Source organism: Notamacropus eugenii, chromosome X (assembly GCF_028372415.1).
Source record: "Notamacropus eugenii isolate mMacEug1 chromosome X, mMacEug1.pri_v2, whole genome shotgun sequence".
NCBI lineage: Eukaryota > Metazoa > Chordata > Mammalia > Diprotodontia > Macropodidae > Notamacropus > Notamacropus eugenii.
In genome coordinates this window covers 44,492,225-44,517,416 of record NC_092879.1, presented here as the reverse complement: position 1 = coordinate 44,517,416, position 25,192 = coordinate 44,492,225, and positions in this window count along the sequence as shown.

Below are 25,192 nucleotides of genomic sequence, written 5' to 3'. Positions count from 1 at the left end.
TGATTCTTGGTTTTAGTCCTAGTTCCTTTGACTTCTGGAATATCCTATTCCACACCCTTCTATCCCTTAATGTAGAAGCTGCTAGGTCTTGTGTTATCCTGATTGTATTTCCACAATACTTGAATTGTTTCTTTCTAGCTGCTTGCAATGTTTTCTCCTTGACCTGGGAACTCTGGAATTTGGCCACAATGTTCCTAAGAGTTTCTCTTTTTGGATCTCTTTCAGGAGGGGATCAGTGGATTCTTTCAATATTTATTTTGCCCTCTGGTTCTAGAATCTCAGGGCAGTTTTCCTTGATAATTTCATGAAAGATGATGTCTAGGCTCTTTTCTTGATCATGGTTTTCAGGTAGTCTCATAATTTTTAAATTGTCTCTCCTGGATCTATTTTCCAGGTCAGTTGTTTTTCCAATAAGATATTTCACATTATCTTCCATTTTTTCATTCTTTTGGTTTTGTTTTGTAATTTCTTGGTTTCTCATAAAGTCATTAGCCTCCATCTGTTCCATTCTAATTTTGAAAGAACTATTTCCTTCAGTGAGCTTTTGAACCTCCTTTTCCGTTTGGCTAATTCTGTTTTTTAAAGCATTCTTCTCCTCATTGGCTTTTTGAACCTCTTTTGCCAATTGAGTAAGCCTATTTTTCAAGGTGTTATTTTCTTCAGCATTTTTTTGGGTCTCCTTTAGCAAGGTGTTGACCCGCCTTTCAAGCTTTTCTTGCATCTCTCTCATTTTTCTTCCCAGTTTTTCCTCCACCTCTCTAACTTGATTTTCAAAATCCTTTTTGAGCTCTTCTGTGGCCTGAGCCCACTGAATGTTTATTTTGGGTGTTTGGGATACAGAAGCCTTGACTTTTATGCCTTTCTCTGATGGTAAGCATTGTTCTTCCTCACCTGAAAGGATGGGGGGAGATATCTGTTCACCAAGAAAGTAGCCTTCTATGGTCTTACTTTTTTTCCCCTTTTTGGGCATTTTCCCAACCAGTTACTTGGCTTTTGGGTCCTTTGTCAAGAGTAAGGTAAACTCTGGGAATCTGTGAGATCTCAGTTCCTCCAAGGTGGCACAATCAAGCGTGTACTGGTCTGGATGCAGAGAGGGATTTTTGTGCTCAGAATCTTAGCAGATACCTCTCCACAGCCACTTGGCCTCCAGTTCCCAAGTCAGCACTAGGGGCTGATTTTCAGGTAAGCTGGATGGGCAGGGTGCCATTCAGTTTGAGACAAACACCAGCTCAGCCAGGTCCTCCAGCCAGGGCTGAAGTAAGACTCAGCTCTTCAATGCCCCCAGGGGTTTTTATGCTCCAACAGTGGAGCTTCTGTACGGGCTGCTGTGCAGGCTCTGTGGCCAGTGCCTGCTGCCGGAGCTATGGGAAGGCACTTCTCCCTTCTTGGCCTGCTGATAAAACCCTGTCACTGACCTTTGGCACCTGTAGGCCAAGGGATCTGAGGCCCTGCTACTGCGACTGGAGGTTCCTCCACCGAGGTGTTCTCCTCCCAGAGTCTCATCACACTGTGCTGCTGCTCAGTCAAGGCTGGGCTGGGTTCCATGCATGGCTCCATGTCCAGCACAACCAACGTTTCCGTGGGCCTTTCAGGTCACTGTGGGCTGGAAATTTCCTCCACTCTATTGTTCTCTACTTCTGCTGCTCCAAAATTTGTTGAGAGTCCCTCTCTACAGGTATTTTATGGGCTGTGGAGAGGACCCTGCGTAAGTGTGTCTTTCTAGTCTGCCATCTTGGCTCCGCTCTCCATTGGATCTTTTAATGTCTGCAGAGAGTGGGAGAACTGATGTGAGGGGCTTCTGGCCAGTGGGTAATATAACCCCCCTGCTGGGAAGGCCTGTCCCAAGGATGGGATTTTGTGGAAGTTTCTCCTTCTCTTTTCCTGAGTCTAGAATTCAGAACATTTTCCTGCCTCTGCAGGTTTCAGGTATGCACTGGCATTTTCCTGAGCAGACATGCTATCAGTGGACACAGCAGTGGCCTCTCCATTAGAGACTATCCTAGTCCACTCTATTGTAAATGACTGAATTATAGGTGGCTTTGGGCTGTGCATTGTGCAAACTTTGGGGGTAGCTTTTCCTAATTAAGCTGTGCATTTCCACCATTGCAGTTTCTAAGGTCATTAGAGTGTTGATGGATGGAGGTGAGAGGATATGGCAGAGAGTGAAATGAAGGCCTGCCTGCTGTGAAGTCATGACCTAGAGGTGGGATTTTGTGGAACATTGTCTTTGTCTTTGACTATGTGGAGATTTCAGGCCATTCTCCTGCCTGTGTTTCTTTCCAGATACGCAGTGGCAGTGATCTTAGCAAACTTGTAGTGAGTAGAAAGTGTTCTGCACTCTGTGCTAGATCCGATCCTAGGACCATCCATTGTGAATAATTGAATTCTGCGGGAGCAGGGCCTATACATTGCCCTATTGTGACCCAGAGCATACTGAAGGTGTATTTTGACTAGTTTTGCCTATGTTTTTCCTCCATTGGACTTTGCAACATCCACAGAGTGTGGGTGGATTGATGTGAGGGATTCTGGTCCAGAATATGACATAGGGCCCTCTGCCATGAAGACCTGTCCTAGGGATGGGATTTTGCAGAAGTTTCTCCTTCTCTTTGCTTGAGTCTAGAATTCATGATATTTCCTTGCCTCTGCAGCCATTGGCCTGAGCAGACATGCTGTGAATGGAAAGAGTTGGGGTCTCTCTGCTAGAGACCACCCTAGTACACTCAATTGGGAATTATTAAACTCTGGCTGGATTTTGGAGGTACTTGGGCCATTTGTGACACCAAGGGCATAGCTTGGGGGGACATTTCCTTAATTCTATAGTGCTTTTCCACCATTCAAATTTCTAAGGTCTGCAGAATGTCGGTGGATGGAGGTGAGAGAATCTGGTCTAGAGTGAAATGAAGGCTTCCCTGCTGTGAAGACCTGCCTTGGAGTAGGGATTTTGTGGAAGATTCTCCTTCTCTTTCACTGTGAGCAGATTTCAGGTCATTCTCCTGTCTCTGCTGCTTTCCAGGTATGTAGTAGCATTGTCTTGAACAGACGTAGTCAGTGAACAGAGTGGTGGTGTCTCTGTTGGAGACAATCCTAGAGCAGTCTACTCTGAGTCATTGGATTCTCAGTGTATTTGGGCTGTAAATGGACCTTTTTCGACCCCCAGGGCACATTTTGGGAGGATATGATTCCAACTCTGCTGTGCACTGGCACCATGGGAGATTCTAAGGCCTGTAAAGTTTTGGTGGATAGAGGTTACAGAGTCTGGCCTACAGTGAAATGAAGGACCCCTGCTGTGAAGGCCTATCCCCTGAAAGGGATTGTGTGGAAGATTCTCTGTCCCTTTGCATGTGTCTAGAATTCTTATCAGTGTCCTACCTCTGCTACTTTCCATGTGTGCAGTGGCATTGCCCTGAGCAAACTTGCAGTGCGTGGAAAGAGTTCTGTTCCCTCTCCTAGAGCCCATCCTAAGCCCAGTTACTGTAGATGACTGAATTCAGGGAAATTGGGCCTATACATTGGACTGTGATGACCAGGGGCCAACAGAGGTTGTATTTTCCAGGAATTCTGCTTGTGCACTTCCTCCACTGGACATTCTAATGTCTGCAGAGAGTGGGAGGACTAATGTGAAGGGCTTCTGGCCAGTGTGGCATGCACCCCTCCTGCTGGGAAGCCATGTATGGAGTATGGGATGTTGTGGAAGTTTCTCCTTCACTTTGTCTGAGTCAACAGTTCTTCACATTTCCCTGCCTCTGTTTTTTTTCCAGGTATGCACTGGAACTGCCCTCAGCAGACATGTTGTGAGTGGAAAGAACTGTGGTCTCTCTGCTAGAGACCATCCTAGAACACTCTACTGTGAATGTTTCAATTCTGGGTGGATATGAGTTTTACATGTGCCTTTTGTGAGCCCTGGGACATACTATGGGGATATTTGTTCCCAGTTGTGATGTGTTTTTCCACCTTGCAATGTCTAAAGTATGCAGAATGTTGGTGAATGGTGGTGAGAGAATCTTGCCCAGAGTGAAAGGAAGGCCATGCTACTATGAATGCCTGTCTCGTAGTTAGGGTTTTATGACAGATTCTCTTTCTCATTGCTTCTAGATGTCAGGACATCCTCCAGCAGCTGTTGCTTTCCACCTATGCAGTGGCTTTGATTTGAACCAGGATGTCGTGAATGAAAACTGTCTAGCTCTGACTGATAGAGCCCATCCTCAGGTATCTTACTGGGAGAGACTGATTTCTGTGCCTATCTTGGCTCAAAATTCACCTTTTCTAACCCAGGGCATACTTTGGGTTTACGTTGCCCAATTTCTGCTATCCTCTTGCACCACTGGACTTTCTAATGTCTTAATAGTGTAGATGCAGGGAGGTGAGAGAATCTGTCCCACAGTGAAATGGAGGCCTCCCTGCTGTGAAGGCCTGTCCCATGGATGGGATTGTGCAAATGTTTCTCTTATGTTTCCCTGAGTCTCAAATTCAGGACATTGTCCTGCTTCTGCTTATTTCCCAGGATTTAGGGGCATTGTCCTGAGCAGACATGCTGTCAATGGCTGGAGACCATGCCAGAGCACTCCATTGTGAATTTTTGATTCTGGGGACATTTGGGATGTAGTGGGCCTTTTTCAAGTCCTATGGCACATTTTGCCAGTACTTGGTCATCATTTTGCTGTGCACTGGCACCACTGGAGTTTCTAATGTCTGCAAAGTCTTGGTGGATGGAGGTTAGAGAATCTGGCCTAGAGTGAAATGAAGGACCCCTACAGTGAAGGTCTGTCCCATCAAAGGGATTTTGTGGAAGATTCTCTTTCTCTTTGCCTGTGTCTAGAATTCAGAACATTTTCCTACCTCTGCAGCTCGCCAAGTATACACTGGCATTGTCCTGAGCAGACATGTTGGGAATGGAAAAACCTGTGGTTTCTCTGCTAGAGGCCAACCTAGTCCACTCAGTTAGGAATTATTGAACTTTGGCTGAATTTGGGATGTTCTTGGGCCTTTTGTGACCCCTGGGGCATAGTGTGGGTGATTTTCCCCCAATTCTGCAGTGCTTTTCCACCATTCAAATTTCTAAGGTCTGCAGAGTGTTGGTGGATGGAGGTGAGAGAATCTGGCCTGGTGTGAAATGAAGGCTCCCTTGCTGCGAAGACCTGTCTTGGAGCAGGGATTTTGTGCAACACTCTCTTTATCTTTAACTGTGTCTAGAATTCAGGTCATTGTCCTGCCTCTGCTGCTTTCCAGGTATGTAGTGGCATTGACTTGAGGAAATGTACAGTGAGTGGACACAGTTCTCCTTTCTCTGCTAAAGACCTTCCTAAGGATATCTACAGTTAATAATTGAATTCTAGGGGATTTGGGCAGATACGTTGGCCTATTGGGACCAGTGGCATATTTAGGGGACTTTTTTGACTAGTTTTGCCTGTGCTTTCCTCCAGTGGATGTTGCAGTGTGTGGAGATACTGAGTGGATGGAACTGAGGGATTCTTGGCCAGACTGTAATGTGGGCCCCCTTGTTGTGAAGGCCTGTCCCAAGGATTGGATTTTGGGGAAGTTTCTTCTTCACTTTGCCAGAGACAACAGTTCTTGAAATTTCTCTGCCTCTGCTTTTTTTCCAGGTATGCACTGCAATTGCCCTCAGCAGACATGTTGTGAGTGGAAAGAATGGTGGTCCTTCTCCTTGAGGGACCTAGGCCCGGCTCCTGAGAATGATTGAATTTGAGGAATTGGGCCTATACATTGGCCTGTGATGACTAGGGTCAGACTGAGGTTGTATTTTCGATTAGTTCTGCTTGTGCTTTTTCTCCTTTCACTTTCTGAGGTCTGCAGAGAGTGGAAGGATTAAGGTGAGTGGCTTCTGTCTAGTGTGTAATGTACCCCCCACCCCTGCTGGGAAGGCCTGTCCCAAGGATGGGATTTTGGGGAAGTTTCTCCTTCTCTTTGCTTGAGTCTACAATTCAAGACATTTTCCTGCCTCTTCAGCTTGCCAGGTATGCAGTGCCATTGGCCTGAGCAGACATGCAATGAGGATAAAGAGTTGGGGTCTCTCTGCTAGAGAACAACCTGGAACACTCAGTTGAGATTTATTGAACTCTGGCTGGATTTGGGAGGTACTTGGTCCTTTTTTGACCCCTGAGGTGTAGTTTGGGGAGATTTTCCCTAATTCTGCAGTGCTTTTCCCTGATTCAAATTTCTAAGTTCAGTAGAGTGTTGGTGGATGGAGGTGAGAGAATCTGGCCCAGAGTGAAATGACCGGTCCCCTGCTGTGAAGACCTGCCATGCAATAGAGATTTTGTGGAAGGCTCTGTTTCTCTTTGCTTGTGAGTAGATTTCATGTCATTGTTCTGCCTCTGCTGCTTTACAGGTATGCAGTCCCATTGTCCTCAGCAGACTTGCAGTATGTGGAAGGAGTTCTGTTCTCCCTGCTACAGCCTATCCTAGGTCCCATTTATATGAGTGATTGAATTTAGGGAAATGGGCCTATACATTGGCCTGTGATGACCCGGGGCAGAGTTATGTTGTTGTTTCAATTAGTTCCGCTTGTGATTTTCCTCCACTGGCCTTCCTAATGTCTGCAGAGAGTGGGAGGACTGATTTGAGGGGCTTCTGGCCAGTTTGTAATGTACTCCCACCTGCTAGGAAGGCAGTCCCAAGAATAGCATTCTTTGGAAGTTTCTCTTTCTTTTTGAATAAGTCTAGAATTCAGAACATATTCCTGCCTTTGCAGTTTGCCAGGTATGCACTGACATTGTCCTGAGCAGACATGCTGTTAGTGCACAGAGTCATAGTCTCTCTGTTGGAGAATTTCCTAGAGCAGTCTACTGTGAATCACTGGATTCTGAGTAAATTTGGGCTGTAAATGGGCCTTCTTCCACACCTGGAGCACACTTTGGGAGGATTTGGTTTCAATTCTGCTTTGCATTTGCACCATTGGAGTTTTTAAGGTCTTAAAAGTCTTGCTGCATGGAAGTTAGAGAATCTGGCCTACAGTGAAATGAAGGCCCCCGTACAGTTTGGCTTATCCTTTCACAGGGATTTTGTGGAAACTTGTTATTTTCTTTGACTGTGTCTAGAATTCAGGTCATTGTCCTGCCTCTGCTGCTTTCCAGGTATGTAGTGGCATTGACCTGAGGAGACATGCAGTGAGTGAGTGGACAGAATTCTATTTTCTCTGCTAGAGCCCATCCTAGGCCCATCTATGATGAATAATCAAATTCTAGGGAATTTGGGCCAATACACTGGTGTACTGTGATCTGTGGTATATATAGGGGGCTTTTTGTCTAGTATTGCCTGTGCTTTTCCTGCACTGGACATTGCAGTGTGTGTAGATACTGAGTGGATTGAGCTGAGGGATACTTGGCCAGAATGTAGTATTGGCCCCCCTGCTGGGAAGGCCTGTTCCAAGGATGGGATATTCTGGAAGTTTCTTCTTCACTTTGTCTGTGTCAACAGCTCTTGACATTTGCCTGCCTCTGATTTTTTCCAGATATGCACTGGAATGGCCCTCAGCAGACGTGTTGTGATTGGAAAGAATTCTGTCTCTACTAGAGACCATCCTAGACCACTCTCCTGGGAATGTTTCAATTATGGGTGGATTTGAGCTTTACATGTGCCTTTTGTGAGCCCTGGGACATATTATGGGGGTATGTTTTCCCATGTGTGATGTGCTTTTCCACCTTGGAGTGTCTGAGGTCTGCAGAGGGTTGGTGGATGGAGGAGAGAGAATCTGGCCCAGAGTGAAAGGAAGGCCCCCTTCAGTGAAGATCTGCCCATGGAGGGGATTGTGCAGATGTTTCTCTTATGTTTCCTTAAGTCTAAAATTCAGGACATCGTCCTCCCTCAGATTCATTCCCAGTATTCAGGGGCATTGTCCTGAGAAGACATGCTGTCAGTAGATGGAGTGGTGGTCTCTCTGCTGGAGACCATGCCAGAGCTCTCCATTGTGAATCCTTGGTTTCAGGGGGCATTATGGCTGTAAATGGGTCTTTTTCAAGCCCTACAGCACATGCTGACAGTACTTGGTTGTCATTTTGCTGTTTGTTGTCACCAATGGAGTTTCTAAGGTCTGCAAAATCTTGGTGGACAGAGGTTAGAGAATCTGGCCCAGAGTGAAATGAAGGACCCCTGCAGTGAAGGCCTGTGGTTTTTCTCAAAGTGGTTTTGTGGAAGATTCTTTTTCCATTTGCTTGTACCTAGAATTCATGTCATTGTCTTACCTCTACTGCTCTCCTGGTGTGTAGTGGTATGGTCCTGAGCAGAGGTTCAGTGAGTGGACAAAGTTCTGCACTCTCTGCTACAGCCCTTCCTAGGCGATCCACTGTGAATAACTGAATTCTGGGGGAGCAGGGCCTATACATAGCTCTATTGTGACCCAGGGCATATTGAAGGGGTATTCTGACTGGTTACACCTGTTCTTTTCCTCCATCGAACTGCACAAGGTCCACACAGCTTGGAAGAATTGATTTGAGGGATTCTACTCCAGAACGTGACCTAGGCCCTCTGACATAAAGGCCTGTCCTTGGGATGGGATTTTTGAAGAAGTCTCTCCTTCTGTTTGCTTGAGTCTAAAACTCAGAACATTTTCCTGCCTCTGCACCTTGCCATGTATGCACTGCCACTAGCCTGAGAAGACATGTTATGAGTGGAAAGAGTTGGGGTCTCTCTGCTTGAGACCATCCTAGTCCACTCAGTTGTGAATTATTGACCTCTGGCTGGATTTGCGATGTACTTGGGCCTGTTGTGAATCCTGGAGCATAGTTTTGGGGAATTTTTCCCTAATTCTGCAGGGCTTTTCCACCACTCAAATTACTAAGGTCATCAGAGTATTGGTGGATGGAGGTGAGAGAATCTGGCCAAGAGTGAAAGGAAAACCCCTCGTACAGTGAAGACCAGTCTATTTCAAGGGATTTTGGGGAATATTATCTTTCACATTGCCTGTGTCTAGAATTCAGATCATTGTCCTGCTTCTACTGCCTTCCAGGTATTGTCCTGAGCAGAGCTGCAGTGTGTCGAAAGAGTTCTGTTCTCTCTGCTAGAGCCCATCCAAGGCCTGGCTACCACAAGTGACTGAGTTCAGGGGGAATTGGGCCGATACATTGACCTGTGGTGACCAAGGGCATATTTCCTTTGAATTTTACATTGGTTCTACTTATGCTTTGCTTCCAATGGATCTTCTAATGACTGCAGAGAGGGAGAGGACTGATGTGAGAGTCACCTGGCAAGTGTGTAATGTACCCTTACTCCCTGCAGGGAAGGCCTGTCCCAAGGACAGAATTTTGTAGAAGTTTTCCCTTTGTTTGCTTGAGTCTTGAATTCAGGATATTTTCCTGCCTCTATAGCTTGCCAGGTATGCACTGCCATTGGCCTCAGTAGACACGATGTGAGCGAAAAGAGTTGGGGTCTTTCTGTTACACACCATCACAGTCCACTCATTTGTGAATCATTGAACTCTGGCTGCATTTGGGATATACTTGGAGGTATTGTGACCCCTAGGGCAGAGTTTGGGGGAATTTTTTGAAAATTCTGCAGTGCTTTACCATCATTCAAATAACTAAGGTTTCCAAAGTGTTGCTGGCTAGAGGTGAGAAAATCCAGAGAGTAGTAAAATGACGGCTCCCCTGCTGTGAAGATCTGGCATGGAGTAGGGATTTTCTGGGAGATTCTCTTTCTCTTTGACTGTGAGTAGATTTCAGGTCACATTCCTACCTTTGCTGCTTTCCAGACATATAGTGGTGTTGACCTGAGGAGACATGCAGTGAGCTGACAAAGTTCTCCTTTCTCTGCTAAACACCTTCTGAAGTCCACGTATGCTGAATAAATGAATTGTAAGTGATTTGGGCTGATAAGTTGGCCTCTTGCAGACTGTGGTATACATAGGGGTCTGCAAGATTAAGGAAATTTAGGGTTTGGATTCGCACCTACAATAAGACACACTTCAGAAGAAGAAGCTGGACATTTTATTGATTTACAGAAAAGGCAAATGCACAGACAGTGTAGAGCAATAGCTGCCATAATTAATATATGCTAATACTAATATAATTAAAGCAGTACTAATAACGATGTAGGAGGAAATAGAAAAATTCTACAAAGTCAGATCAAAAGGAAAATCCTTTCTGCTTTGTACATCATTACATATTAATTGAGCAATACATTATCTTCAAAATGAAATTCTAGTAGACCTTACAAGAGACATTTAAAAACAATTCGTCTAAAAGCATTTCCTTTTCTTTTCTTAATGAATTTATTTAAGTTTTCAACGTGAATTTCCACTAAATTTTGAGTTTCAAATTTTCTCCCCATTCCTCCACTCCCTCCACCCCCAAACACCCAGCATTTCAATTACCCCTATCACCAATCTGCCCTCCCTTCTAACATCCCTCCCTTTCCTTATCCCCATCTTCTCTTTTGCCCTGTAGGGCAAGAGAAATTTCTACACCCCGTCCCTTCCCTTCCCTTCCCTTCCCTTCCCTTCCCTTCCCTTGCCTCTCTTTCCCTTCCCTTTGCTTCCCTTCCATTTGCTTCCCTTTCCTTCCCTTCTCTTCCCATGCCTTCCCTTCCCTTCTATTTTCTTCCCTTCCCTTCCTTTCCCTTCCCTTCTTTTCCCGTCCCTTGCCTTTCCTTCCCTTCCTTTCCCTTCCCTTCTTTTCCTTTCCCTTGCCTTTCCTTCCCTTCCCTTCCCTTCCTTTTCCTTCCCTTCCCTTCCCTTCCCTTCTCATTTCTTCCCTTCCCTTCCATTCTCTTCCTTTTTCTTCCCTTCCCTTCTTTTCCCATCCCTTCCCTTGCCTTGCCTTCCCTTCCCTTGCCTTGCCTTCCCTTTTCTTCCCTTCCCGTCCCTTTTCTCCCCTTCCCTTCTCTTTTCTTCCTGTCCCTTCCCTTCCCTTCCCTTTTCTTCCCGTCCCTTCCCTTCCCTATTCCTTATTTCCTAGTTGTATGCAAGAAAAATACTCAACAGTTGTTCCTAAAACTTTGAGTTCCACCTTCTCTTCCTCCTTCCCTCCCCACCTGTTTTCCCAGTCAGCTCCTTTTCCAATGACATCTTTCACATTATCTTCCATTTTTTCATTCTTTTGGGTTTGTTTTATGGTTTCTTGGATTCTTGTAAAGTCATTAGCCTCCATCTATTCCATTCTAATTTTTAAAGAACTACTTTCCTCAATCAGCTTCTGAACATCCTTTTCCATTTGGCTAATTCTGCTTTTCAAAGCATTCTGCTCCTCATTGGCTTTTTGAACCTCTTTTGCCAATTGAGTTAGAACATATTTAAAGGTGTTACTGTCTTCAGCAATTTTTGGGTCTCCTTCAGCAAGTTGTTGACCCTCTTTTCATGATTTTTTTTTGCATGTCTCTCATTTCTCTTCCCAATTTTTCCTCCACCTGTCTTCCTTGATTTTCAAAATCCTTTTTGAGCTCTTCCATGGCCTGAGTCCACTGAATATTTATTTTGGATGTTTGGGATACAGAAGCCTGGAGTTTCATGCCTTTCCCTGATGGCAAGCATTGTCCTTCCTCATCCAAAAGGATGGGAGAAGATATCTGTTCACCACAAAAGTACCTTTCTATTGCCTTATTTTTTCCCCCTTTTTGGGGCAATCTCCCAACCAGCTACTTGACTTTTGTGTCCTTTGTCAAGGGTAGGGTATGTTCTGGGGGTCTGTAAGATCTCAGTTCCTCCAAGGTGGTACAATCAAGTGTCTACACTGTTCTGGGAGCAAGCAGAAATTTTTGCGCCCAGAATCTGAGTCATAGAGTTTCATCTTCACAAGCACCTTGCCTCCAGTTCCACCAAGCCAGCACTGGGGGCTGAGATTCAGATAAGCTGCGGGGGCAGGGCCACCATTGAGTGTGAGATAAAGATCAGCTGCTCAAATCCCTCAGGAGTATCAGGTGGGGGCAGGGCCTCAACACATTGCTGAGGTAAGAGTCAGGTGCTCAGTACTCCCAGGGGTTTTCAATCCAACAATGGATGCAGGCTGCTGTAGGAGCTGCTGTAGAAGCTGCTGCCACCTGCCAGATGGGGCCTCTGGCCAGAGCTATGGGGCCCTTCTCCCTTCTTGGCCTGCTGAAAAACCCCTCTCACTGACCTTGGGTGCCTGTGGGTTGAGGGATCTGCGAACCTCTGCTACTGTGACTGCGATTCTGCCACTGGGGATTCTGCCCCTAGGCCTGCTCGAGTCCTCCTCCCAGAGCCACACCACACAGCCAAGGCTGGGCTGTGCTCTGCTCAGACGTTTCCCGTCAGCGTTTCAGGTCACCCTGGACTGGAAATCTCCTCCACTCTGTTGTTCTGTGGCGTCTGCTGCTCTACAATTTCTTGAGAGTCTTTCTTTACAGGTGTTTTATGGGCTGTGGGGGAAGAGCTAGCAGCATGCGCGTCTTTCTAGTCCGCCATCTTGGCTCCACCCCCATTTCCTTCTCTTTTGCAAAAACAGTTTAAATTTTATCCTGATGTTAAGACAGTCACTAATCTTGTGTAAAGAAAATTAGTTGAAATCTTGTCAAGTTATAACTCCCTTTTCACTTTGACAAGAACATAACACTTTAAAATTAAAATTCATTAAAAATCAGTTGGTATACAAATGTCCTTAAGGAATATGAATTCCCAAAGTATAACAAACTAAATTCTTAGTTACAGCAGAATTCTTACATATCACAAAATGTTATAGTCAAAAAGGTGGTGTAATGGAACCTCACATTGGTAATAGTGAGAGAGAGACTGATCACAGAAAAACACGACTGCTTTTAAAATCCTTTGAAACTATGGGAACATCTTAAGATGAGTCTTAAGTAGTTTACATAAATTTCTCCACCTGTTCTAATATTAGATAAAAAATAATATTTGATTTTGCAGTAAGATTACACAAAAGCTTCACACGTTTACTGACTACTTGCTCTCTTCCTAGAAATTTGCTATAGAAGGAAAAAAGCAGGGACATGTGACAAACCAAAGGTGACAGGATAAAACATCCTTTCTTCTGTTTGAATTCAGGTAAGAGTGAAATTCTCCAATCATGCAGTATCTGTTTCACAGCCAGACTCAGGAATAGTCAGGTGGGAAACCTTCCTTTTCAGGGGAACACAATGGGGAAACTGAGCCAGGGGGATCCCATCCCAGTTTGAGGCTAGAATTGTCTCCTTGGCCTTTCCTTTCCAAATACAAACTTCACCTGTTGACAGTACAGGATCCCATTCCCTCTGAGTAACTTGTGGCATTTCTCTCAGATACTAATTTAACGCAAACAACTATACCCAAATTCAAACTCAAAACAAAAATAGGTACGGTCCCAAATGCCTTTTACCTCAAATAGCAAATTTCACCAACCCCAGTTTAGAGCCAGATACAGTCATGTTTTTTTTTTCTTATGGAGTTTTAATAAGTAATAAAGATTAACCAGGACTCACATACACCAGGGATTCCATTCAACACCTTTCCTTCTCAAATTTCAAACTTGTTCTGATGTAAAAGTCAATTGTTAAAAATCCTTTCTATCTATTACAACTTCTGAGAAAGTCATATTCATTGTTTAGGAACTACATGAGGCAAACAAGTTCCTTTCTTTCCATACGCAGTAATCAATTAACAATTTTAGGCTTGGCATTAAAACAGTAACTCCAAATAACTGAGCTAACAATCTTACAACTTTCATAAGTGATAGCCAAATTGTTTTAGCGATAACTTCTTTAACAGGCAAAGGTGAAAATACCTGGTTTTCTAAGTGGCAGTTATAAAACATTTTAAGACAAGGTTAGCAGGACTGATAAAGTAACATAGCTGGTTTTACACAAGTTTCCCAACATCTTTTAGTGTCAACGAAATTCAGATTAAACATTGCTTTGTCTAACACCATTTCTGGATTACAATGGCCACTCAACTTTTACAGTCTAAGAGAAATTCAGAAATACAATCTCAGAAATACACTTTTAACACAACAACAACTTCAGATCATATTATTTACATTTCCATAAGTTATTGATCTTATTAACTACAGTAATTAAAACCACTTCAAAGTGAACAATTATACGCCAGTCATTAACTTAAGAATCTTACAATCATTTTATCATTTTGATCCCATAACAACACCCGTCATCATCATGACTTTTACAAGTCAGAAACCAGGTCAAACAGAGATAAAATACATTCTTGCAACTGGAACAGAGAAGTGAAGTTTACCAAGAGCAGAGAAGCTCATGTGTCCCAGAGGTGATGGTTCTTGTAGGCAAATAGTCACCTGTGAGGGCTCTGCAGTTTTAAGTCTACTACCCCAGCCTTCACAGGGTCCTGTCCTTTTGCCACCGAGGAGTAGGGCAAATCTCCCCACCCCAGGATATCTGGTTCACGTACTTTATTTGTCAAATTCTTCTTCAAAAATGGCATATTGTACCGCGAATCCTGTTCGTGACGCCAAAAATGTATGATTAAGGAAATTTAGGGTTTGGATTCGCACCTACAATAAGACACACTTCAGAAGAAGAAGCTGGACATTTTATTGATTTACAGAAAAGGCAAATGCACAGACAGTGTAGAGCAATAGCTGCCATAATTAATATATGCTAATACTAATATAATTATAGCAGTACTAATAACGATATAGGAGGAAATAGAAAAATTCTACAAAGTCAGATCAAAAGGAAAATCCTTTCTGCTTTGTACATCATTACATATTAATTGAGCAATACATTATCTTCAAAATGAAATTCTAGTAGACCTTACAAGAGACATTTAAAAACAATTCGTCTAAAAGCATTTCCTTTTCTTTTCTTAATGAATTTATTTAAGTTTTCAACGTGAATTTCCACTAAATTTTGAGTTTCAAATTTTCTCCCCATTCCTCCACTCCCCCCACCCCCAAACACCCAGCATTTCAATTACCCCTATCACCAATCTGCCCTCCCTTCTAACATCCCTCCCTTTCCTTATCCCCATCTTCTCTTTTGTCCTGTAGGGCAAGAGAAATTTCTACACCCCGTCCCTTCCCTTCCCTTCCCTTCCCTTCCCTTGCCTCTCTTTCCCTTCCCTTCGCTTCCCTTCCATTTGCTTCCCTTCCCTTCCCTTCTCTTCCCATGCCTTCCCTTCCCTTCCCTTCTATTTTCTTCCCTTCCCTTCCTTTCCCTTCCCTTCTTTTCCTGTCCCTTGCCTTTCCTTCCCTTCCTTTCCCTTCCCTTCTTTTCCCGTCCCTTGCCTTTCCTTCCCTTCCCTTCCCTTCCTTTTCCTTCCCTTCCCTTCCCTTCCCTTCTCATTTCTTCCCTTCCCTTCCATTCTCTTCCTTTTCCTTCCCTTCCCTTCTTTTCCCATCCCTTCCCTTGCCTTGCCTTCCCTTCCCTTGCCTTGCCTTCCCTTTTCTTCCCTTCCCGTCCCTTTTCTCCCCTTCCCTTCCCTTTTCTTCCTGTCCCTTCCCTTCCCTTCCCTTTTTTTCCCTTCCCTTCCCTTCCCTATTCCTTATTTCCTAGTTGTATGCAAGAAAAATACTCAACAGTTGTTCCTAAAACTTTGAGTTCCACCTTCTCTTCCTCCTTCCCTCCCCACCTGTTTTCCCAGTCAGCTCCTTTTCCAATGAGATCTTTCACATTATCTTCCATTTTTTCATTCTTTTGGGTTTGTTTTATGGTTTCTTGGATTCTTGTAAAGTCATTAGCCTCCATCTATTCCATTCTAATTTTTAAAGAACTACTTTCCTCAATCAGCTTCTGAACATCCTTTTCCATTTGGCTAATTCTGCTTTTCAAAGCATTCTGCTCCTCATTGGCTTTTTGAACCTCTTTTGCCAATTGAGTTAGAACATATTTAAAGGTGTTACTGTCTTCAGCAATTTTTGGGTCTCCTTCAGCAAGTTGTTGACCCTCTTTTCATGATTTTTTTTTGCATGTCTCTCATTTCTCTTCCCAATTTTTCCTCCACCTGTCTTCCTTGATTTTCAAAATCCTTTTTGAGCTCTTCCATGGCCTGAGTCCACTGAATATTTATTTTGGATGTTTGGGATACAGAAGCCTGGAGTTTCATGCCTTTCCCTGATGGCAAGCATTGTCCTTCCTCATCCAAAAGGATGGGAGAAGATATCTGTTCACCACAAAAGTACCTTTCTATTGCCTTATTTTTTCCCCCTTTTTGGGGCAATCTCCCAACCAGCTACTTGACTTTTGTGTCCTTTGTCAAGGGTAGGGTATGTTCTGGGGGTCTGTAAGATCTCAGTTCCTCCAAGGTGGTACAATCAAGTGTCTACACTGTTCTGGGAGCAAGCAGAAATTTTTGCGCCCAGAATCTGAGTCATAGAGTTTCATCTTCACAAGCACCTTGCCTCCAGTTCCACCAAGCCAGCACTGGGGGCTGAGATTCAGATAAGCTGCGGGGGCAGGGCCACCATTGAGTGTGAGATAAAGATCAGCTGCTCAAATCCCTCAGGAGTATCAGGTGGGGGCAGGGCCTCAACACATTGCTGAGGTAAGAGTCAGGTGCTCAGTACTCCCAGGGGTTTTCAATCCAACAATGGATGCAGGCTGCTGTAGGAGCTGCTGTAGAAGCTGCTGCCACCTGCCAGATGGGGCCTCTGGCCAGAGCTATGGGGCCCTTCTCCCTTCTTGGCCTGCTGAAAAACCCCTCTCACTGACCTTGGGTGCCTGTGGGTTGAGGGATCTGCGAACCTCTGCTACTGTGACTGCGATTCTGCCACTGGGGATTCTGCCCCTAGGCCTGCTCGAGTCCTCCTCCCAGAGCCACACCACACAGCCAAGGCTGGGCTGTGCTCTGCTCAGACGTTTCCCGTCAGCGTTTCAGGTCACCCTGGACTGGAAATCTCCTCCACTCTGTTGTTCTGTGGCGTCTGCTGCTCTACAATTTCTTGAGAGTCTTTCTTTACAGGTGTTTTATGGGCTGTGGGGGAAGAGCTAGCAGCATGCGCGTCTTTCTAGTCCGCCATCTTGGCTCCACCCCCATTTCCTTCTCTTTTGCAAAAACAGTTTAAATTTTATCCTGATGTTAAGACAGTCACTAATCTTGTGTAAGGAAAATTAGTTGAAATCTTGTCAAGTTATAACTCCCTTTTCACTTTGACAAGAACATAACACTTTAAAATTAAAATTCATTAAAAATCAGTTGGTATACAAATGTCCTTAAGGAATATGAATTCCCAAAGTATAACAAACTAAATTCTTAGTTACAGCAGAATTCTTACATATCACAAAATGTTATAGTCAAAAAGGTGGTGTAATGGAACCTCACATTGGTAATAGTGAGAGAGAGACTGATCACAGAAAAACACGACTGCTTTTAAAATCCTTTTAAACTATGGGAACATCTTAAGATGAGTCTTAAGTAGTTTACATAAATTTCTCCACCTGTTCTAATATTAGATAAAAAATAATATTTGATTTTGCAGTAAGATTACACAAAAGCTTCACACGTTTACTGACTACTTGCTCTCTTCCTAGAAATTTGCTATAGAAGGAAAAAAGCAGGGACATGTGACAAACCAAAGGTGACAGGATAAAACATCCTTTCTTCTGTTTGAATTCAGGTAAGAGTGAAATTCTCCAATCATGCAGTATCTGTTTCACAGCCAGACTCAGGAATAGTCAGGTGGGAAACCTTCCTTTTCAGGGGAACACAATGGGGAAACTGAGCCAGGGGGATCCCATCCCAGTTTGAGGCTAGAATTGTCTCCTTGGCCTTTCCTTTCCAAATACAAACTTCACCTGTTGACAGTACAGGATCCCACTCCCTCTGAGTAACTTGTGGCATTTCTCTCAGATACTAATTTAACGCAAACAACTATACCCAAATTCAAACTCAAAACAAAAATAGGTACGGTCCCAAATGCCTTTTACCTCAAATAGCAAATTTCACCAACCCCAGTTTAGAGCCAGATACAGTCATGTTTTTTTTTTCTTATGGAGTTTTAATAAGTAATAAAGATTAACCAGGACTCACATACACCAGGGATTCCATTCAACACCTTTCCTTCTCAAATTTCAAACTTGTTCTGATGTAAAAGTCAATTGTTAAAAATCCTTTCTATCTATTACAACTTCTGAGAAAGTCATATTCATTGTTTAGGAACTACATGAGGCAAACAAGTTCCTTTCTTTCCATACGCAGTAATCAATTAACAATTTTAGGCTTGGCATTAAAACAGTAACTCCAAATAACTGAGCTAACAATCTTACAACTTTCATAAGTGATAGCCAAATTGTTTTAGCGATAACTTCTTTAACAGGCAAAGGTGAAAATACCTGGTTTTCTAAGTGGCAGTTATAAAACATTTTAAGACAAGGTTAGCAGGACTGATAAAGTAACATAGCTGGTTTTACACAAGTTTCCCAACATCTTTTAGTGTCAACGAAATTCAGATTAAACATTGCTTTGTCTAACACCATTTCTGGATTACAATGGCCACTCAACTTTTACAGTCTAAGAGAAATTCAGAAATACAATCTCAGAAATACACTTTTAACACAACAACAACTTCAGATCATATTATTTACATTTCCATAAGTTATTGATCTTATTAACTACAGTAATTAAAACCACTTCAAAGTGAACAATTATACGCCAGTCATTAACTTAAGAATCTTACAATCATTTTATCATTTTGATCCCATAACAACACCCGTCATCATCATGACTTTTACAAGTCAGAAACCAGGTCAAACAGAGATAAAATACATTCTTGCAACTGGAACAGAGAAGTGAAGTTTACCAAGAGCAGAGAAGCTCATGTGTCCCAGAGGTGATGGTTCTTGTAGGCAAATAGTCACCTGTGAGGGCTCTGCAGTTTTAAGTCTACTACCCCAGCCTTCACAGGGTCCTGTCCTTTTGCCACCGAGGAGTAGGGCAAATCTCCCCACCCCAGGATATCTGGTTCACGTACTTTATTTGTCAAATTCTTCTTCAAAAATGGCATATTGTACTGCGAATCCTGTTCGTGACGCCAAAAATGTATGATTAAGGAAATTTAGGGTTTGGATTCGCACCTACAATAAGACACACTTCAGAAGAAGAAGCTGGACATTTTATTGATTTACAGAAAAGGCAAATGCACAGACAGTGTAGAGCAATAGCTGCCATAATTAATATATGCTAATACTAATATAATTATAGCAGTACTAATAACGATATAGGAGGAAATAGAAAAATTCTACAAAGTCAGATCAAAAGGAAAATCCTTTCTGCTTTGTACATCATTACATATTAATTGAGCAATACATTATCTTCAAAATGAAATTCTAGTAGACCTTACAAGAGACATTTAAAAACAATTCGTCTAAAAGCATTTCCTTTTCTTTTCTTAATGAATTTATTTAAGTTTTCAACGTGAATTTCCACTAAATTTTGAGTTTCAAATTTTCTCCCCATTCCTCCACTCCCCCCACCCCCAAACACCCAGCATTTCAATTACCCCTATCACCAATCTGCCCTCCCTTCTAACATCCCTCCCTTTCCTTATCCCCATCTTCTCTTTTGTCCTGTAGGGCAAGAGAAATTTCTACACCCCGTCCCTTCCCTTCCCTTCCCTTCCCTTCCCTTGCCTCTCTTTCCCTTCCCTTCGCTTCCCTTCCATTTGCTTCCCTTCCCTTCCCTTCTCTTCCCATGCCTTCCCTTCCCTTCCCTTCTATTTTCTTCCCTTCCCTTCCTTTCCCTTCCCTTCTTTTCCTGTCCCTTGCCTTTCCTTCCCTTCCTTTCCCTTCCCTTCTTTTCCCGTCCCTTGCCTTTCCTTCCCTTCCCTTCCCTTCCTTTTCCTTCCCTTCCCTTCCCTTCCCTTCTCATTTCTTCCCTTCCCTTCCATTCTCTTCCTTTTCCTTCCCTTCCCTTCTTTTCCCATCCCTTCCCTTGCCTTGCCTTCCCTTCCCTTGCCTTGCCTTCCCTTTTCTTCCCTTCCCGTCCCTTTTCTCCCCTTCCCTTCCCTTTTCTTCCTGTCCCTTCCCTTCCCTTCCCTTTTTTTCCCTTCCCTTCCCTTCCCTATTCCTTATTTCCTAGTTGTATGCAAGAAAAATACTCAACAGTTGTTCCTAAAACTTTGAGTTCCACCTTCTCTTCCTCCTTCCCTCCCCACCTGTTTTCCCAGTCAGCTCCTTTTCCAATGAGATCTTTCACATTATCTTCCATTTTTTCATTCTTTTGGGTTTGTTTTATGGTTTCTTGGATTCTTGTAAAGTCATTAGCCTCCATCTATTCCATTCTAATTTTTAAAGAACTACTTTCCTCAATCAGCTTCTGAACATCCTTTTCCATTTGGCTAATTCTGCTTTTCAAAGCATTCTGCTCCTCATTGGCTTTTTGAACCTCTTTTGCCAATTGAGTTAGAACATATTTAAAGGTGTTACTGTCTTCAGCAATTTTTGGGTCTCCTTCAGCAAGTTGTTGACCCTCTTTTCATGATTTTTTTTTGCATGTCTCTCATTTCTCTTCCCAATTTTTCCTCCACCTGTCTTCCTTGATTTTCAAAATCCTTTTTGAGCTCTTCCATGGCCTGAGTCCACTGAATATTTATTTTGGATGTTTGGGATACAGAAGCCTGGAGTTTCATGCCTTTCCCTGATGGCAAGCATTGTCCTTCCTCATCCAAAAGGATGGGAGAAGATATCTGTTCACCACAAAAGTACCTTTCTATTGCCTTATTTTTTCCCCCTTTTTGGGGCAATCTCCCAACCAGCTACTTGACTTTTGTGTCCTTTGTCAAGGGTAGGGTATGTTCTGGGGGTCTGTAAGATCTCAGTTCCTCCAAGGTGGTACAATCAAGTGTCTACACTGTTCTGGGAGCAAGCAGAAATTTTTGCGCCCAGAATCTGAGTCATAGAGTTTCATCTTCACAAGCACCTTGCCTCCAGTTCCACCAAGCCAGCACTGGGGGCTGAGATTCAGATAAGCTGCGGGGGCAGGGCCACCATTGAGTGTGAGATAAAGATCAGCTGCTCAAATCCCTCAGGAGTATCAGGTGGGGGCAGGGCCTCAACACATTGCTGAGGTAAGAGTCAGGTGCTCAGTACTCCCAGGGGTTTTCAATCCAACAATGGATGCAGGCTGCTGTAGGAGCTGCTGTAGAAGCTGCTGCCACCTGCCAGATGGGGCCTCTGGCCAGAGCTATGGGGCCCTTCTCCCTTCTTGGCCTGCTGAAAAACCCCTCTCACTGACCTTGGGTGCCTGTGGGTTGAGGGATCTGCGAACCTCTGCTACTGTGACTGCGATTCTGCCACTGGGGATTCTGCCCCTAGGCCTGCTCGAGTCCTCCTCCCAGAGCCACACCACACAGCCAAGGCTGGGCTGTGCTCTGCTCAGACGTTTCCCGTCAGCGTTTCAGGTCACCCTGGACTGGAAATCTCCTCCACTCTGTTGTTCTGTGGCGTCTGCTGCTCTACAATTTCTTGAGAGTCTTTCTTTACAGGTGTTTTATGGGCTGTGGGGGAAGAGCTAGCAGCATGCGCGTCTTTCTAGTCCGCCATCTTGGCTCCACCCCCATTTCCTTCTCTTTTGCAAAAACAGTTTAAATTTTATCCTGATGTTAAGACAGTCACTAATCTTGTGTAAGGAAAATTAGTTGAAATCTTGTCAAGTTATAACTCCCTTTTCACTTTGACAAGAACATAACACTTTAAAATTAAAATTCATTAAAAATCAGTTGGTATACAAATGTCCTTAAGGAATATGAATTCCCAAAGTATAACAAACTAAATTCTTAGTTACAGCAGAATTCTTACATATCACAAAATGTTATAGTCAAAAAGGTGGTGTAATGGAACCTCACATTGGTAATAGTGAGAGAGAGACTGATCACAGAAAAACACGACTGCTTTTAAAATCCTTTTAAACTATGGGAACATCTTAAGATGAGTCTTAAGTAGTTTACATAAATTTCTCCACCTGTTCTAATATTAGATAAAAAATAATATTTGATTTTGCAGTAAGATTACACAAAAGCTTCACACGTTTACTGACTACTTGCTCTCTTCCTAGAAATTTGCTATAGAAGGAAAAAAGCAGGGACATGTGACAAACCAAAGGTGACAGGATAAAACATCCTTTCTTCTGTTTGAATTCAGGTAAGAGTGAAATTCTCCAATCATGCAGTATCTGTTTCACAGCCAGACTCAGGAATAGTCAGGTGGGAAACCTTCCTTTTCAGGGGAACACAATGGGGAAACTGAGCCAGGGGGATCCCATCCCAGTTTGAGGCTAGAATTGTCTCCTTGGCCTTTCCTTTCCAAATACAAACTTCACCTGTTGACAGTACAGGATCCCACTCCCTCTGAGTAACTTGTGGCATTTCTCTCAGATACTAATTTAACGCAAACAACTATACCCAAATTCAAACTCAAAACAAAAATAGGTACGGTCCCAAATGCCTTTTACCTCAAATAGCAAATTTCACCAACCCCAGTTTAGAGCCAGATACAGTCATGTTTTTTTTTTCTTATGGAGTTTTAATAAGTAATAAAGATTAACCAGGACTCACATACACCAGGGATTCCATTCAACACCTTTCCTTCTCAAATTTCAAACTTGTTCTGATGTAAAAGTCAATTGTTAAAAATCCTTTCTATCTATTACAACTTCTGAGAAAGTCATATTCATTGTTTAGGAACTACATGAGGCAAACAAGTTCCTTTCTTTCCATACGCAGTAATCAATTAACAATTTTAGGCTTGGCATTAAAACAGTAACTCCAAATAACTGAGCTAACAATCTTACAACTTTCATAAGTGATAGCCAAATTGTTTTAGCGATAACTTCTTTAACAGGCAAAGGTGAAAATACCTGGTTTTCTAAGTGGCAGTTATAAAACATTTTAAGACAAGGTTAGCAGGACTGATAAAGTAACATAGCTGGTTTTACACAAGTTTCCCAACATCTTTTAGTGTCAACGAAATTCAGATTAAACATTGCTTTGTCTAACACCATTTCTGGATTACAATGGCCACTCAACTTTTACAGTCTAAGAGAAATTCAGAAATACAATCTCAGAAATACACTTTTAACACAACAACAACTTCAGATCATATTATTTACATTTCCATAAGTTATTGATCTTGTTAACTACAGTAATTAAAACCACTTCAAAGTGAACAATTATACGCCAGTCATTAACTTAAGAATCTTACAATCATTTTATCATTTTGATCCCATAACAACACCCGTCATCATCATGACTTTTACAAGTCAGAAACCAGGTCAAACAGAGATAAAATACATTCTTGCAACTGGAACAGAGAAGTGAAGTTTACCAAGAGCAGAGAAGCTCATGTGTCCCAGAGGTGATGGTTCTTGTAGGCAAATAGTCACCTGTGAGGGCTCTGCAGTTTTAAGTCTACTACCCCAGCCTTCACAGGGTCCTGTCCTTTTGCCACCGAGGAGTAGGGCAAATCTCCCCACCCCAGGATATCTGGTTCACGTACTTTATTTGTCAAATTCTTCTTCAAAAATGGCATATTGTACTGCGAATCCTGTTCGTGACGCCAAAAATGTATGATTAAGGAAATTTAGGGTTTGGATTCGCACCTACAATAAGACACACTTCAGAAGAAGAAGCTGGACATTTTATTGATTTACAGAAAAGGCAAATGCACAGACAGTGTAGAGCAATAGCTGCCATAATTAATATATGCTAATACTAATATAATTATAGCAGTACTAATAACGATATAGGAGGAAATAGAAAAATTCTACAAAGTCAGATCAAAAGGAAAATCCTTTCTGCTTTGTACATCATTACATATTAATTGAGCAATACATTATCTTCAAAATGAAATTCTAGTAGACCTTACAAGAGACATTTAAAAACAATTCGTCTAAAAGCATTTCCTTTTCTTTTCTTAATGAATTTATTTAAGTTTTCAACGTGAATTTCCACTAAATTTTGAGTTTCAAATTTTCTCCCCATTCCTCCACTCCCCCCACCCCCAAACACCCAGCATTTCAATTACCCCTATCACCAATCTGCCCTCCCTTCTAACATCCCTCCCTTTCCTTATCCCCATCTTCTCTTTTGTCCTGTAGGGCAAGAGAAATTTCTACACCCCGTCCCTTCCCTTCCCTTCCCTTCCCTTCCCTTCCCTTCCCTTGCCTCTCTTTCCCTTCCCTTCCCTTCCTTTCCATTTGCTTCCCTTCCCTTCCCCTCTCTTCCCATGCCTTCCCTTCCCTTCCCTTCTATTTTCTTCCCTTCCCTTCCTTTCCCTTCCCTTCTTTTCCCGTCCCTTGCCTTTCCTTCCCTTCCTTTCCCTTCCCTTCTTTTCCCGTCCCTTGCCTTTCCTTCCCTTCCCTTCCCTTGCTGCTCTTCCCTTCCCTTCCTTTTCCTTCCCTTCCGTTCCCATTTCTTCCCTTCCCTTCCATTCTCTTCCTTTTTCTTCTCTTCCCTTCTTTTCCCATCCCTTCCCTTGCCTTGCCTTCCCTTCCCTTGCCTTGCCTTCCCTTTTCTTCCCTTCCCGTCCCTTTTCTCCCCTTCCCTTCCCTTTTCTTCCTGTCCCTTCCCTTCCCTTCCCTTTTCTTCCCGTCCCTTCCTTTCCCTATTCCTTATTTCCTAGTTGTATGCAAGAAAAATACTCAACAGTTGTTCCTAAAACTTTGAGTTCCACCTTCTCTTCCTCCTTCCCTCCCCACCTGTTTTCCCAGTCAGCTCCTTTTCCAATGAGATCTTTCACATTATCTTCCATTTTTTCATTCTTTTGGGTTTGTTTTATGGTTTCTTGGATTCTTGTAAAGTCATTAGCCTCCATCTATTCCATTCTAATTTTTAAAGAACTACTTTCCTCAATCAGCTTCTGAACATCCTTTTCCATTTGGCTAATTCTGCTTTTCAAAGCATTCTGCTCCTCATTGGCTTTTTGAACCTCTTTTGCCAATTGAGTTAGAACATATTTAAAGGTGTTACTGTCTTCAGCAATTTTTGGGTCTCCTTCAGCAAGTTGTTGACCCTCTTTTCATGATTTTTTTTTGCATGTCTCTCATTTCTCTTCCCAATTTTTCCTCCACCTGTCTTCCTTGATTTTCAAAATCCTTTTTGAGCTCTTCCATGGCCTGAGTCCACTGAATATTTATTTTGGATGTTTGGGATACAGAAGCCTGGAGTTTCATGCCTTTCCCTGATGGCAAGCATTGTCCTTCCTCATCCAAAAGGATGGGAGAAGATATCTGTTCACCACAAAAGTACCTTTCTATTGCCTTATTTTTTCCCCCTTTTTGGGGCAATCTCCCAACCAGCTACTTGACTTTTGTGTCCTTTGTCAAGGGTAG